The 15,074-nt window shown below is 42.3% G+C and overlaps 1 protein-coding gene across 2 annotated transcripts in view; it reads left to right on the plus strand.

Annotated features, from left to right (window-relative positions):
- ptprsb (protein tyrosine phosphatase receptor type Sb) overlaps positions 1 to 15,074 on the plus strand; it is a 157,509-nt gene that overhangs the window by 31,739 nt on the left and 110,696 nt on the right. The window lies entirely within an intron of this gene.

A 15,074-nucleotide genomic window follows, 5' to 3' on the forward strand; every position in this document is an offset into this window, starting at 1 on the left:
TGGCGGAAAAAAAGTCTTACAGGATCTCCCAGGGGAACAGGGCCTCGTTGAATAATATTACATCAGTGGGATGGCTTGCATTTCACCACCTGAGCTGGTGTGTCATTATCTATTGCTGCAATAAATAGCACATGTATCCCCCATCTATCCCTCTGTCTGGATGACCATCTGTGTTGTCATGTTGAAACGGTGATCAGCTCCCCCCACTCTCCCTCCTTGCCCCTTCCCACCCACCAATGCTTTCTCTTGTGCTGGCTCGACACTAAGAGATGATCAGACGCAGCGTGTTTTCAAGTCGGCCTTACAATGCATTGATGCTCACCAAAGGTCTTTTCAAAGCCTTGACAACCACAACACAACATTGGTTGTTGGATGGAAAAATTTGGCGGCATTCTGTCGAAAGCCATTTTGAAGTATTTAATAAAGGTCAGAAATGACACTAAACTCTATGAAGACTGAAGAAAGTAGACACTATACATTTGTCTGTGGCTTTCTATTTAGACACAGCACAAAAAAACAACATCAGACACTAATAAACAATAGGAAACAGCAACATATTTGTACAAAAACAACTGTATAATACAATATGATACATGTGCCCACAGGGAGTATGCTGAAGGCTAAAACTTTTTTATTGACTAACCCTATTGCACTTTTTTCTTGCAGGAAGAACATACAGTATTCCATACCGGCCAATTTATACATTTTCCTTATATCTCATACATCTTTGATCATTTCAAATTGTTTTTGCAATATGATCAATTTTGTATAGGAAAATAAAATAAAGTTAAAAAGTACTATTCTCGTCTTGCCCATTTTCGTTCTAATCCAGATCGTCTTAGTCAATGGTAGCAGACGACAATGTCATTAATAGATTGCGAATGCAGATTAAGTCTGCAAAAGTACTGACCGCCTTGTATATTAAGCAACAATAAATTTACGGCAAAAGATGCTGAAAGAATTGTTTGTTTCTTTTTTTTGGGTATAAACCCTTTGCACACTCGTGACCATAACCACAAAACAATGGTGCCGAGGCCATGAGTGACGGTGGTAAACCATGGTAATCAGTACTCCGCGTAGGTGAGGCCAGTAAAAAGTAGACAACAACAAAATAAAGACTATGCTATTCAACACAATTGCCAATGAATAATCAAGCAAATATTGTGCAGCTATTGGATGAGGTGGCCCACCTTGTCAAAAAGCGCATAGAGCGGTGCAAATAAATATGACTTAACTATTTAGAGAAACTGAGGATAGCAGAGTCAAGTCCCGACCCATACCTTCTTCCTCCTGACATATCTAACTAATTGTTCAGTCCGCCTGACTTCTGTCCACATAATCAATACCACCATAATGCAAATGGAGTATCCCCATGCAGCGGCAATGATCTAACTAGCTTATAAAATTCTGGATGCTTACCAGTTCTTTGTAGCTAGATGGGTTACCCGTACACTTTGCTGCACCGACAAGGGGGAGGCACTTCATACAGGCAAAGGTATGCTAATATGTTTTATCCTGGGTGCCATCAATTCTCAAATTAATTCCAACCGAAAGCTGGTCAAATTGTTGATCATTTTTATTTTAGCTACAGCACTAGCTCACTTAACCTCCTGTGTGGGTTCAAATCCAGCTACCGGACTTCCTGGGCGCAGTTTGTATGTTCTCCCCGTGCTTGCGTGGGTTTCCTCCGGGCACTCCGGTTTCCTCCCACATTCCAAAGACATGCATTTCAGGTGGATTGGCCGGTCCAAATTGTCCCTAGGTGTGAATGAGAGAGCGAATTGTCTGTCCCTGTGTGCCCTGTGATTGGCTGGCAACCAGTTCAGGGTGTCCCCTACCCACTGCCCGATTGCTGGGATGGGCTCCAGCACCCCCGCGACCCTACTGAGGTTAAGCGGTGCTGCTAATGAGATGAGATGAGACTAGCTCACTTTTTGGTAGCTACATTGAGTGTCTATGAGGTGACTCGTACCTACGTATCATAAAAATGCTCGAAAATACTTCAAACGCTGCTACTCCCTCCGAGTGATTGCAGATATCTGTCGCCATCTTCTGTCTTCATAAAAGAGATACGATAAAATGCTAAATTGGGCTTACAAGTTTGCCTGTTTGCACAGCCCACCGCACAGCAAGAAATCACCATCGTTAACAGTCGGGGTTATTTATACTTGTTTCAACTGCCAATTCAACTATTGTGCACCCAAGTGCTTTTGCTGTTCATGGGACTCAATTCCCGCGAATGCAACGTGACGTCAAGAGCAAAAGGTCTATATAAAATAAACCTGTTTACACAAGTTTTGATTCTACATAGTCTGTCTCTCTGTAGGTTGTGTTTTTAAGGTTTATTAATGCCTAATAATGGGAATTGTAATCATTAAAAACGGGAGAAAGCGGCTGAGGTTGACATGTTTGATATTCAAATAAAAAAAAGCACACAGAACACAAAGGGGAAATTAGAAAAAAAAGACATTTCAGACATGCAATTATTTTGGGCGGCAGTGGCTCAGGAGGTAGAGCGCTCGTCTTGGGATCAAGAGATCGCAGTTCGAATCCCGGTTCCTCATGTGGAAGTGTCCTTGGGTAAGACACCGAACCCTTAATAAGCAGGTTAGCAGCCTTACATGGCTGCATGGCCGCTATTGGGAAATGTGAAGCACACTATATAGCGCTTTAGGAAGTCTTGACTTGAAAAGCGCTATATAAATGCAGATCATTTCATTTTCATTTCATTTCATGACGCTAGACTTCTGCAACGATACCCAAATAAACTCTTGATTTCGATCTTCTTTAGCCTATTTATCAAAAACATGTATAGTATATACTTTTTAAATAACTAAAATTAAGGACATTTTTAAGGTCATCATCTAAATCAGGAGTCACCAACCTTTTAAAGCTCAGAGCTATTTTTTTTGTTACTGATTAGCGCAGAGGGCTACCACTTTGACATGCATTACAAAATAGAATGTTAATACTATCTTTTCACTATGTTATTCCCAGGTTGTAATTATTTGTGGTTACTATAGGCTCAGTCAATCACTAAACATTATGCAAATTAAAACTCAAATTTCCAAGAAAATCACAACTACCCCTTATATATTTTCAGAAACAGTCGGCGGGTTACTCAGGTAACCTTAGGGGGCTACGTGGTGCCCGCAGGCAACACGTTGGATCTTAATCATTCCATATTGAATTACTTTTCACTTTGCAAATGTATTTTCAATGCTGTATGTGAATATTGGACCTTAAAGTTATGGATTCCTCTTATTTGATAAGTTTCTGTTCTGTAAAAAAAACAACGTTTGTTGGGAGTTTATGCATACTTTCTTTATACAGTATACCAATAATAGATTTTTGAGTTTAGCTATATCTTCAAGTTTTAACTTGTTTGATTTAAGAAACACTTGTTTTGTATGTTTGTTGGACCAACTGTTCATGGATTTTGGAAAAATCCCTCTAGGTATCTTCTTGCCACATTGGTTTCTTATTCGTTATTTAGGGAAAGCATATTTTATATTGAACATTTCCGAATGTTTTGAATATATAATTATATTATTATTACATATATTATAATTTTTTATAAATAGAATTGTATTTACTGAAATAAATATTATCTCATCTTTAGTAAAAATTTGTTTGAGCTCATGTGCAATTAATTGACATTCGATTAGGATTTCTATTATTACGTTCCGGGATTATGAGATTAGCATAATTATTTGGGTCCGATGAAGACGGCATAAGCGTTGCTCATGGCTCAGTCAAAGACCAACCATGGTTCTGTGTTGAAAAAATGCCATATTTAGATGTAAAACATAGTAGTGGCTATAAATACTTTGGATTGATTCTTATTTAAAAGGGACACTGTGTAATATCTGAAAACTAGATGTCACTATAACCTATTGCATATCATTCATTGTCCAGACCCAATTGGGGAGTTGCGGAACGACTGCACAGAAACACAGATTAGTGCAGTAATGGAGGTCTTTATTCGGACAGGTTTTGATGCACAGGATGTCAAAGGCGAGCTTTGAGATGCAAGGAAGGGGTCGGTGATCTGGTAAACTCACTCAGCAAAGGCGACAGTCTAAGGGTTAGGCAGGCGGCAAGGGTTCAGTACACTGGGAAAAACAATGCTGTGACAAGAGCGTTTAGGACAGGACAAAATAGTGAAGAGGGAGAGGTGTGATTCGAGGGTAATCGGGACGAGTGAGACCACCAGGTTTGGGGTGGAAATTAGAGGCGGGAAGTGAGTGACCAAATAAGGTAAGGTCAGGCAAGAGGGAGAGAAAACCAAAGCTGAGTGCAGGAATGTGACAAGAATTACGTTTTTTTTTCGTCACAACAAGGAAGGACTAAATAATACACAATGTACTTTCAAGGGCTGACATTTAGGACAATGAAAGTGAGTCACTTGAACCCAAATTAGAGTGGGGCTAATGCTTATTAAATTGCTGACAAACAGATTGGAAACATCAGCTCCCAATGTTTTCTTTTCAATGCCATAACAGTGCGTTTTTCGCTCCATGGCTTCAAACCCGAGCGCCAGAGGCCCGCCCTGCATCTGCTTTGGCTGGCTCCTTCCAATAACGCAGCTGCAAGCTTGTTGTTTGAACGCTTTCGACGGCCCGGCGGCAGCTGGAGGGCCGATGCTGAGCAGCTGGGCGCGGGAGAAAGGATTTGGCCATGAGCGTGAGGTTAGAGTGCGCTAGAAAAGATGGATTGGCAAGGGGGTGCAGAGGATGGCTCTACCAGAGGTTAACTAGGAGCCATAAGATAGGAGAGGGGGGGGATGAGCAGATTTCATGAATCCGCCACCTAACGCAGGAGCGAGATGTGGGAAAGATAAAGGGTTTAGGAGGCTGGGTATATAGGGAAGTGAGAGAGAAGGTGTTTGTCATCAAGTGAAAGACAACTGCAACAAAGATAGAAAGGGTGAGACTGAGGCCACGGTCAGAAATAATGGCGCCAAACTGGAGTGAGGAGAAACGACACACATCGAATCAAATCAAAATGTAAAGCACCTTTCAAGCAGTGAATCCAATCGCTTTTAGAAAATCACTGTTATATATTTCTTTGGTCTCTACGTTTTCTTACAGCACATACCCATGGATTTGGGATTCCCTATACTGGATAACATCAAAATAATGTTTTCTTTACCTATTTGTTGAACCTCTTTTTCATTCATTTGAATTGTAATTCAAATTTGAAGTCCATTATTGTGTGGCACGAAAACAGATTTAGGCTGTAAAGGTAATTTTTGAGACTAATAATTTTAATACATTTCTCAACCAACACCTTCAACCAAGTAAAAGTGTTCTCTACTATATTTTATGTTAAATGTTGTCTATTATCTTGTCTATTGTTCATTATCCCTGGAGAATCCTCAGGTGGTGATGTGCTTCTTGGGTCCAATCCCTGAAGTGTGTGCCGAATAATTTAGGTGAGTTGGTTGGTTCATGAACGGCCAGTAGATGCATCTGTTGATGACGTATGCGTTGAGGTTTGCTTCCCTGCATAGCGGTACACCACATGACTGATTCGGGAAATGATTTGCTAGGGTTGAGTGTAGTTCCAAATTAAAGCGGCAAAAAAACGCCATGGACCCCTTAACTTGCCTAAAAACTTTGAACAAATGTCCAACATTGAATGAGTTCGATACAAATGAATAAGTACTTTATTTTACCTCCTTATTTGACATTTGTACGAAGTAACACAGAGAAATTCATGTTAAAACTACTAAAAAACATGCATGTCAGTTTAATTGAGCGGTCCAAATTATCCCTAGTTGTGAATAGGCGAATGAGTTGTCTGTGTCTGTCTGCCCTGCCACTGGCTGACAACCCGTTCAAGGTGTCCCCTGCCCACTGCCCGAAGATAGCTGAGATGGGCTTTAGCATTCCCGCTACCCTACTGAGGATAAACAGTACAGATAATGGATGGATGGATGGCTATACACAGTATATATATATATATGCCATAAGTGTAGAAAGTGCCCAATGGTTATTCGCGGATAAACATGGTAGCTCTGCATGGTGCGCCTTATGTATGAAAAATGTATGACGAAATACTATATTCAGGGGGCACCTTATTAGCGGGTACGTCTAATAGTGAGAAAAATACGGTAAGTAAAGATAATTAACTAAAAGCCATGTTAAAATGTGGGTCTTATCAAATCTCAGGGGTCTCCGACGACCTGATGTCCTCCAACATAGCATTCCTTAGGCAAGGACCAAAGTGAGCAAACATGAGCGCCTTGTACAGCCGGAGCAGCCGTGTTAGATTAACAACGGCAAATTGAGTTTCTCTAAAAGGGAATTTACTTATCGTACGTCTGCTGGAGCTTGAATGAGCCTTGATTCTTCTTATCATACTGTCCAATTGAAAAAAGAGGGACATGTTGAAAGCTTTTCTACTCAACCTCGATTACACCGGCCACAGATAAGAGCGAGGCTACGAAGCGGTGAACGAAATGGAGCCTGCATATCAGATGGATGGATGCGCTTTTCCAGTTTTGCTATTTTTAGAGGAGGAAGTGGCAGCCAGTGATGTGTCGAAGCGGGTCATTAGCTTGATAAGTAGACGGGCGAGTCTTTGAATATGTAACGTAACAGAAACGCCGCTTTGGTTTAGGAAAACAGGGCAGTACGGGTCAGTGCTAATCTCGGCGCGCCATTAGTGCCCACACGGCAGTGAAGGCGACGCTCCTCGTGCATGCTGATGCATCAATGACAATACGGGCTATCAAGCGCTGAGACATGCTTTGTCACGCTCGGGCTTCTCCGACATGGCGGCCCACTCCAGTTAGGAACATGGATGATCTCCCTCTTTAGACTAACGCTGCCATATCACAAATTGGAATATCTACTATTTAATCATTTGAATTTCCCCCAAATTGTCATTTCCCATTGGGATTGATACTGAATGACCAAGCTCCAACAATTGAAAAGTCCAATCATTACAATTGACAACTTGGCGCAACATCTCACATGTCAGAATATAGCTTATACTGGCACCAGAGCTGCAACAATTAGTCGAGATTGTCTACAAAAATCAATCATAGAAATAGTTGTCAATGAAATCCCATGTTGAGCACTGTAACCAGACACATTTTTCCAACAGAGTGAAGCATCTCTACTTAATATAATCTCTGCTGAAAGTCGCTCGTGCGAAATAGTGTCTCTGTCTCGAGCGGTAAAATACAGAAATGACAACATCGAGATCTAGTGCGTGTACCAGAACTTCTAAAGTTTGGGAGCATTTTATTTTATTAGTTTTATTTACCGTGAATATAACATTTATATATAAAAAACTTTACAGTAATACATAACCCATTTAAATAGAACAGTTTAACGAAATGGAGTCTGACTCGCCTCTGTAAGTTTCAAGTAACATTCCAGCCAGTACACTTTTGATGACATGCATTGTAAATATTATCTGAATATATTTTTCAATAAAAGAGAGCTTAAGCATTATGCCAGACTGTGCTTGGTTTGAAATGCAAAGCATGCAGCACAAAGTACAAACGTCAGCTGTTAAAACGATAAAAATGAAAATCCTCAGTCGTTAAAAACAGACTGGTTTCAAACTGTTGCATATCGTTAAGTACCTTTTTACATACTTTGCAGTTACCTAACTACTTCCTGTTCATTTACTGTTCTATTGCTGCTAATGAGCCTATTCTTGTGTACTGTTACTCAAAGCTAAATCTCTCGCACCCTGGTCATCCTGGGAGGGGGATTACCACTTGTGATGCCCCCTTGTAAGGTTTCTTATTTTCCTAATTTTTGTCATTTTAAGAATTATTTTTCACCAAGATCATACTTTAAACAAGAAAAATATTCTCCAACAGCGATATGAGAACGTGTTGCGCAATTCAAGGATATTTATTTTTCTTATTTAACGATAAAAACAAGTATAAAATAGTTCAATTTATATATGGTTTATGCAAAGCCTGTCAATGTCTTATTTTCCTATTATTTACAGAACATTTGCTATCGAAATCCAATATTGCTAAGACGCTAGGCAAACATTCCAATAATGAATCAATACGAAGGAACGTCACACATGCAGAGGCGAAGGGCCTTTCAAACAGTCCTCTCTGATGGCAATATTTTATGAGGTGCTCTCATTTGAATGGGAACATTGTCATTAGTTGTTGGTTAACAAATCCATCAACTCCGGTCATTCACAACTTCAGCAAAAATAGGTACCGATCTGATTATAGATTTATGCATGATGAAAAGGCAATACAAAAATAATACATATCAAGCAACACTTTCACCAATGTCTTTTCATAATACAGATGGGTGACCTTTCATGAGAAAAAAATAACTGGATGGCTTCACATGCCGATGAGGTGTTTGCCAAATTAAGAATCATTGGTCTCACTATCCTCTGCCATGAGGTAAGATAATTGCGTGCTTTGCTCTGCATCTGCAGATGCTCAGCGCAGTAATACATTAGATACTAATTGTACTTAAAGTATTTTTAGTATAACGATAAAATTCAGCAATTTTGAAATAGAAAATGAGGCGCGAACCCACCTTCCTCACTCGGCTGCACGTTACTGCTGGCTCTGGCCGTTCCTAGGATCAGTCTTCCACACCATTTTCTTTACCACGGATAGGTTAAATGTCTGACTAGAGTCCTGCAGCCCTGCCAAATAATAACATTGATAATAATATCTATGATAATAATTAGCCCAATTTCACTGTGTAATGACTATATCAATAGGGATCTGGATGACATTGGAAAAGGAATTTGATTTTATCTCATCACAGTATTTTTTACTAATTGTACCACAATGTACAACAGTGTTTTGGTTGAACTCTTTCCTGTAATGCTCCATAAAAACATCCTACAACGTGGCACGATAAGTAAAATAGTGAGATTATCAGATGGTATCTATCTAGTTATCTATCTACCTTGGTCATATCCCTTAAGAGGGGTGACCGACAGCAAGACAAACACATACAATAACAAAGAAATTAAAAGGGGGAAAAAAATAGCAAAAAACACACACAAATATTTTTGGACCATGGCCAACCCAATTGCCCAAACACCCAAACAAGTTAGGCACCTCGGCACCTAAATTGGTCATGCTTTCGTCCCTCCAGATGAAATGGGACACCAGAAAGCGGCCATGTCACTCGGGTCAGGGTGACACAACACACTCTTTTGTTCAACAGCAGAGCCCGACAGCTTTCACTGGTTTACCCCTGCTGCATCATACGGGTGCCCAGCCCATCCTTAAGAACGCGTCCACAATCCCACTATCCTTTCACAACACCTCTCCACTCATTCCTATCACCAACAAGAGCTCTAGCCTCCACTATATTTAGACCTCTTTCCTGCAGTGCACTCATAGCACCATCCATCCACGTCAATCGCGGCCTTCCTCTTGGTCTCCTTCTATTCACTTCTGCTCTGTAGATCCTCTTCAACATTCGCTCCTCATCCATCCTCTCCATGTGTCCAAGCCAACCGAGTACTCTCTTATCAACACGCTTGCTCAGTTCCACGACTACTCCAGTTCTGTCTCTCACAATTTCATTTCTCAATCTATCCAATCTTGTCACTCCTAACATACTCCTCAAACACTTCATCTCAAAAACATTCAACTTCCTTCTTAACTCTGCGTTCAGGCTCCAAGTCTCTGCACCATACAACACAGTCGGCACAATCACACTCTCATACAGTCCCCTCTTAACATCCATACTCATACTCTTGTTGCTCATCACTCTCCTCAGAGCACCCAAAACCTTGCTTCCTTGATTCACTCTGTGCAATACCTCGCACTCCATTCCACCAACTGCAGCCACATCACAACCCAAGTACCTAAAGCTTTCAACCTCTTCCAGCACCTGTTCATGCAACCTGATTTCTATTGTCATGCCCACTCCATCACGTGAACACTTCATCACCTTACTCTTCCCAACATTGACACATAATTTACGCCTATCACATACTCTTCCAAACTCCGTTACCAACTTTCTCAATGTTTCCTCAGAATCAGCCACAAGCGCTGTGTCATCTGCAAACAACAACTGACTTACCTGCCACACTGTTCCACTGTTGTCCATCATCTCTACACCTCTGCCAAATACTCTTGCATTCACCTCTCTCACCACACCATCCATATACACATTAAACAGCCATGGTGACATCACACACCCCTGTCTCACACCAGTCAACACAGGGAACCACTCACTTGTCTCACTCCCTACTCTTACACATGCTCTGCTGTTCATATAAAAACTCTTCAATGCTTAAAACAACTTTCCATCCACTCCATACATTACCATCACTTGCCACAATGCCTCTCTATCATCTCTGTCATACACCTTTTCCAAGTCCATGAAAGCCAAATAAACATCCTTACCTTTTGCAAAATATTTTTCACTCACCTGCAAACACCTAATCCACACATCCACTTCCTTTCCTGAAACCACTCTGCTCCTCTATCACCACCTCATTTGTTCTTTCGTTCTCGCTCTTAATCAAGACTCTTCCATACAGCTTACCCGGCACAGACAACAAACTGATACATCTTGAATTGCTACATTCATACTTATCACCTTTACCCTTATACAATGGCACCATACAGGCACTACACCAATCAACAGTTCATCAGATGGTATCTAAAGCTTTTTATTTGTCATCTACAATCATAGTGGACTAGTGGTTGGATTTAGGGCTTTCACCGGCGTGATCCCAGATTGAGTCCCGTTGCATTCAATGCTGCGTATGACATGAATAAACACAGAATAAACAAAAATAAGGCAGTTTCTTTTCTTTCTTTTTCAGCTCTGTACCAAAATACCCACCCACGGCCGACCACTGACTCGGAGGATTTTTTTGTTTTCGAATTATTGTTTTATAAATGCAAAGGCGGTTGAGATCTTCCGGGACTCCCGAATGTGCTGGCCCCGGTCAGATTGGATTGAAATGGCAACACAAGCTGACATTTGTTTGGACAGAAAAGAATGAGTTAATGCCCTGCGATTGGCTGGCAACCAGTCCAGGGTGTCCCCTGCCCACTGCCCGGAGATGGCTGGGATGGGCTCCAGCACCCCCGCGGCCCTAATGAGGATAAGCAGTACAGCTAATGGATGGATGGATAAATGAGTTAATAGAATGTTGGTAAATAATTTAATACATCGTCTCCATTAGGTTTTTCTGTAATTAACCACCGACATTTTCTGCATATGAACAAAACTATTGAAACACTTGTTTTTCCAAAGCATAGCAAATGAGGCCAGAAGGAAGGATTTCTATCACTCCACAATCTCCTGTCGCACCATCCATTATTCTCGACTGCTTATCCTGTTAAGGGTCACAAGTGAGCCGGGCTCTATTTTAGACGAATGAGAGTGAAAGACAGATTACACTCATCGGTCGATCACAGGTCACATATTGACAAACTAGCGTTCGCCCTCGGGTTTGGAGTAATTGCGAGTTTTCAGTCAACCTATTACTCAGGATGCTTTTATAACATGGGCGGAGACTGGATTACCAATGAGAGAGGAAAAAAACCTACGCAGAGGAAATTAAACCTGGCATAGGAAGCACAAAATTGTGATTTTCTCGGCTAGATGATGATTTTGACTTAGCTTTAAAAAATATCTATCTTGTTCATTTGAAAATTAGGTGTGACTAGCTCGTGATTGATTGATTGATCGATTGATTAATTGATTGAGGCTTTATTTAAACAACACAAAAAAAACAACATTGACTAATTACCAAAATGGAAAAAACTAAATATAGGCACACAAAAAAACAGATCTACAATACAATAATATAAAACTTAAACATGTGCCCAAAGGGAGTAGGCTGAAGCCAAAGCTTATAAATGCCTACACCTATTCCATTTTTCCCCTGGAGGGAACACACATTCAAAATTGAAACAATAAAACAGCACCATTTACAACAAAGAAAAATTAGAATTACATTTCAAACTTACAATAGCGTCACTAGTGACTTCTATTACATATAATACCCAAAGAATATATTCATATATCACTTTAGTATATTTATCTAAAATATTTACAGCATATTCTGGAAATTCTGAAAATTCGAGGAAATTCTGGTCCACCATCTGGCGTCTTAGGGGGGAAGCGGTGTGCCATCAACACTGTGTACAGTGCCGATGGGGCGCTGCTGACCTCGACCCGGGACGTTGTGAATCGGTGGGCGGAGTGCTTCGAAGACCTCCTCAATCCCACCGACACGTCTTCCTCTGGCGAAGCAGAGCCTGAGGACTCTGGGTTGGGCTCTCGTATCACTGGGGTCGAAGTCATCGAGGTGGTCAAAAAACTCCTCGGTGCCAGGGCCCTGGGGGTCGATGAGATGTTGTGGGCGTGTCACGATTGACGCGCCTCTGCAACATCGCGTGGACATCGGGGACAGTGCCCCTGGACTGGCAGACTGGGGTGGTGGTTCCCGTCTTTAAGAAGGGGGACCGGAGAGTCGGAGAGTGTGTTCCAACTACAGGGGAATCACACTTCTCAGCCTCCCTGGTAAGGTCTGTTCAGGGGTACTGGAGAGGAGGGTCCGCCAGGGAGTCGAATCTCGGATTCAGGAGGAACAGTGTGGTTTTCGTCCTGGCCGTGGAAAATTGGACCAGCTCTATACACTCTGCAGGGTCTTTGAGGGTGCATGGGAGTTTGCCTGTCCGGTCTACATGTGTTTGTGGACTTGGAGAAGGCATTCGACCGTGTTCCTCGGGAGGCCCTCTGGGGAGTGCTTCGGGAGTATGGGGTACTGCACAGTCTTATCCGGGCTGTGCGGTCCCTGTATGCCTGGTGCCAGAGTCTGGTCCGCAATGCCGGCAATAAGTCGGATTCGTTCCCGGTGAGGGTTGGGCTCCGCCAGGGCTGCCCTTTGTCACCGATTCTGTTCATAACTTTTATGGACAGAATTTCTAGGCGCAGCCTTGGTGGGGATGGAGTGCGGTTTGGGGGCCTTAGCATTGCGTCATTGCTTTTTGCAGATGACGTGGTGCTGTTGGCTTCCTCAAGCCGAGATTTTCAGCTCTCGCTGGAGCGATTCGCAGCCGAGTGTGAAGCGGCCGGGATGAGGATCAGCACCTCCAAGTCCGAGGCCATGGTACTCAGTCGGAAAAGGGTGGTATGCTCCCTCCGGGTCGGGGAGGAGTTTTTGCCTCAAGTGGAGGAGTTTAAGTATCTTGGGTTCTTGTTCACGAGTGAGGGTAAGATGGAACGGGAGATCGACAGACGGGTCGGTGCAGCGTCTGCCGTCATTCGGACCCTGTACCGGTCCGTCGTGGTGAAGAGGGAGCTGAGCTGAAAGGCAAAGCTCTTGATCTACCGGTCGATCTACGTTCCTACCCTCGCCTATGGTCATGAACTTTGGGTCATGACCGAAGGAACACGATCCAGGATACAAGTGGCCGAAATGAGTTTCCTCCGCAGGGTGGCTGGGTTCTCCCTTAGAGATAAGGTGAGAAGCTCAGTCATCCGGGAGGGACTCGGTGTAGAGCCACTGTTCCCCCGCGTTGAGAGGAGCCTGTTGAGGTGGCTCGGGCATCTGATAAGGATGCCTCCTGGACGCCTCCCTCAGAAGGTGTTCCGGGCAAGTCCCACCGGCAAGAGGCCCCGGGGGCGACCCAGGACACGTTGGGCTTGGGAACGCCTCGGGGTCCCGACGGATGAGCTGGAGGAGGTGGCTGGGGATAGGGACGTCTGGGCTTCCCTTTTAACGCTGCTGCCCCCGCGACCCGACCTCGGACAAGACAATGGATGGATGGATGGATGGATGGATTTACAGCATATGATTTTTTTAGAATTATGATATTTCATGGCTGATAAACCTATACCCTTTAACGTTCCCTATTTGAACATTACCAAATATCTATTGGTATATAAATGTCTTTTGGGGATTTTTTGAAATACATTTAAAGGTAGTTTGTTTTTGTCAAACCATTCTTTTACTTGGTTAAGTTCAATGGACATTTCCGCCTGCAATTCCTGTAGATTTGTATCCTAGAATAATATCATTGTGTCATCAGCAAATTGAATATCTTTTAATTTTGATGATACATAACATAAGTTGTTTGTATGCGATAAAGGTCCTAACACAGATCCTTGAGGTAATCCACAGCTAACGTTAATACAATTTTAATTGCTATCACCAATCTGTACGCATTACAATCTATTTAAGATGTTTTATTTTACCCAGTGATGAGCAATATCTCGTATTTCATGCTGCTGTAGCTTTTGAAGCAGCATATCAAGATTTATTGAGTCAAAAGCTTTCCTTAAATCTATGAAATTACCCATAGAAATCAACTCTTATTAACGGATTAGCATGCTATGTTCTAGTTTGTCCTTCATCAGTGTTGTGACAACAAAGAGAGGAAGACAAAGTTATTGATGACTGGACAGTGAACCATAGTTAGGCCAGAAACCGGGATCTAACCGAAGCTATCCATATATGCGAGGCTGTGCTTTTTTCTTTGACGGATGACGACCTCCCTTAAATCTGCCTGCTTTGATGTACCCATACATGCTGCTACTGCAGTTTTGCCGCATTCTGTCCCCTCAATGAAATGTTTTCTATTACTGCCGCATACTCCTGCGCTATTATTAATTGACTTCTTTATGTTCCACCATAACAGTGAAATCGAATTACTTAAGTTGGCGCTAAAGATGAATGAAATTATTATGACTTTTGAGGAGAGTATAGCAACTTCAAAATGTATCACGGCAGCTTATTTTACGGTTCACTTGCACGGAAGCTCATTACGGCTTGAGTCATGCGGCAAAAAAACAATTTCAGCTTGTTTCTTGTCTTAGTCAGTGCACAGTGGCGCTATTGTTCCGGTATTAGTTGAGTCGGGGCCGGCCCACATGGGTCCTTAATCCCAGTTTGAAGTGCTGCAGCAAAATCAAAAGACTTAATCCTGCATTAGCATGAATTTGCCTTTAATATTTCCCTTTTCATGAGGAGGTCTTTAAATTTTTGGATGAGTCCCCCTCATCCCCCTCAGAGTGCAGTGACATTTCACCAATGAATCGGAGATGCGGCGCCGAAGCTTTGGTCAGTTTTTGGCTGAC

This window comes from Urocampus carinirostris, chromosome 1 (genome assembly GCF_059441175.1).
Source record: "Urocampus carinirostris isolate Australia breed hairy pipefish chromosome 1, RoL_Ucar_1.0, whole genome shotgun sequence".
Lineage (NCBI taxonomy): Eukaryota > Metazoa > Chordata > Actinopteri > Syngnathiformes > Syngnathidae > Urocampus > Urocampus carinirostris.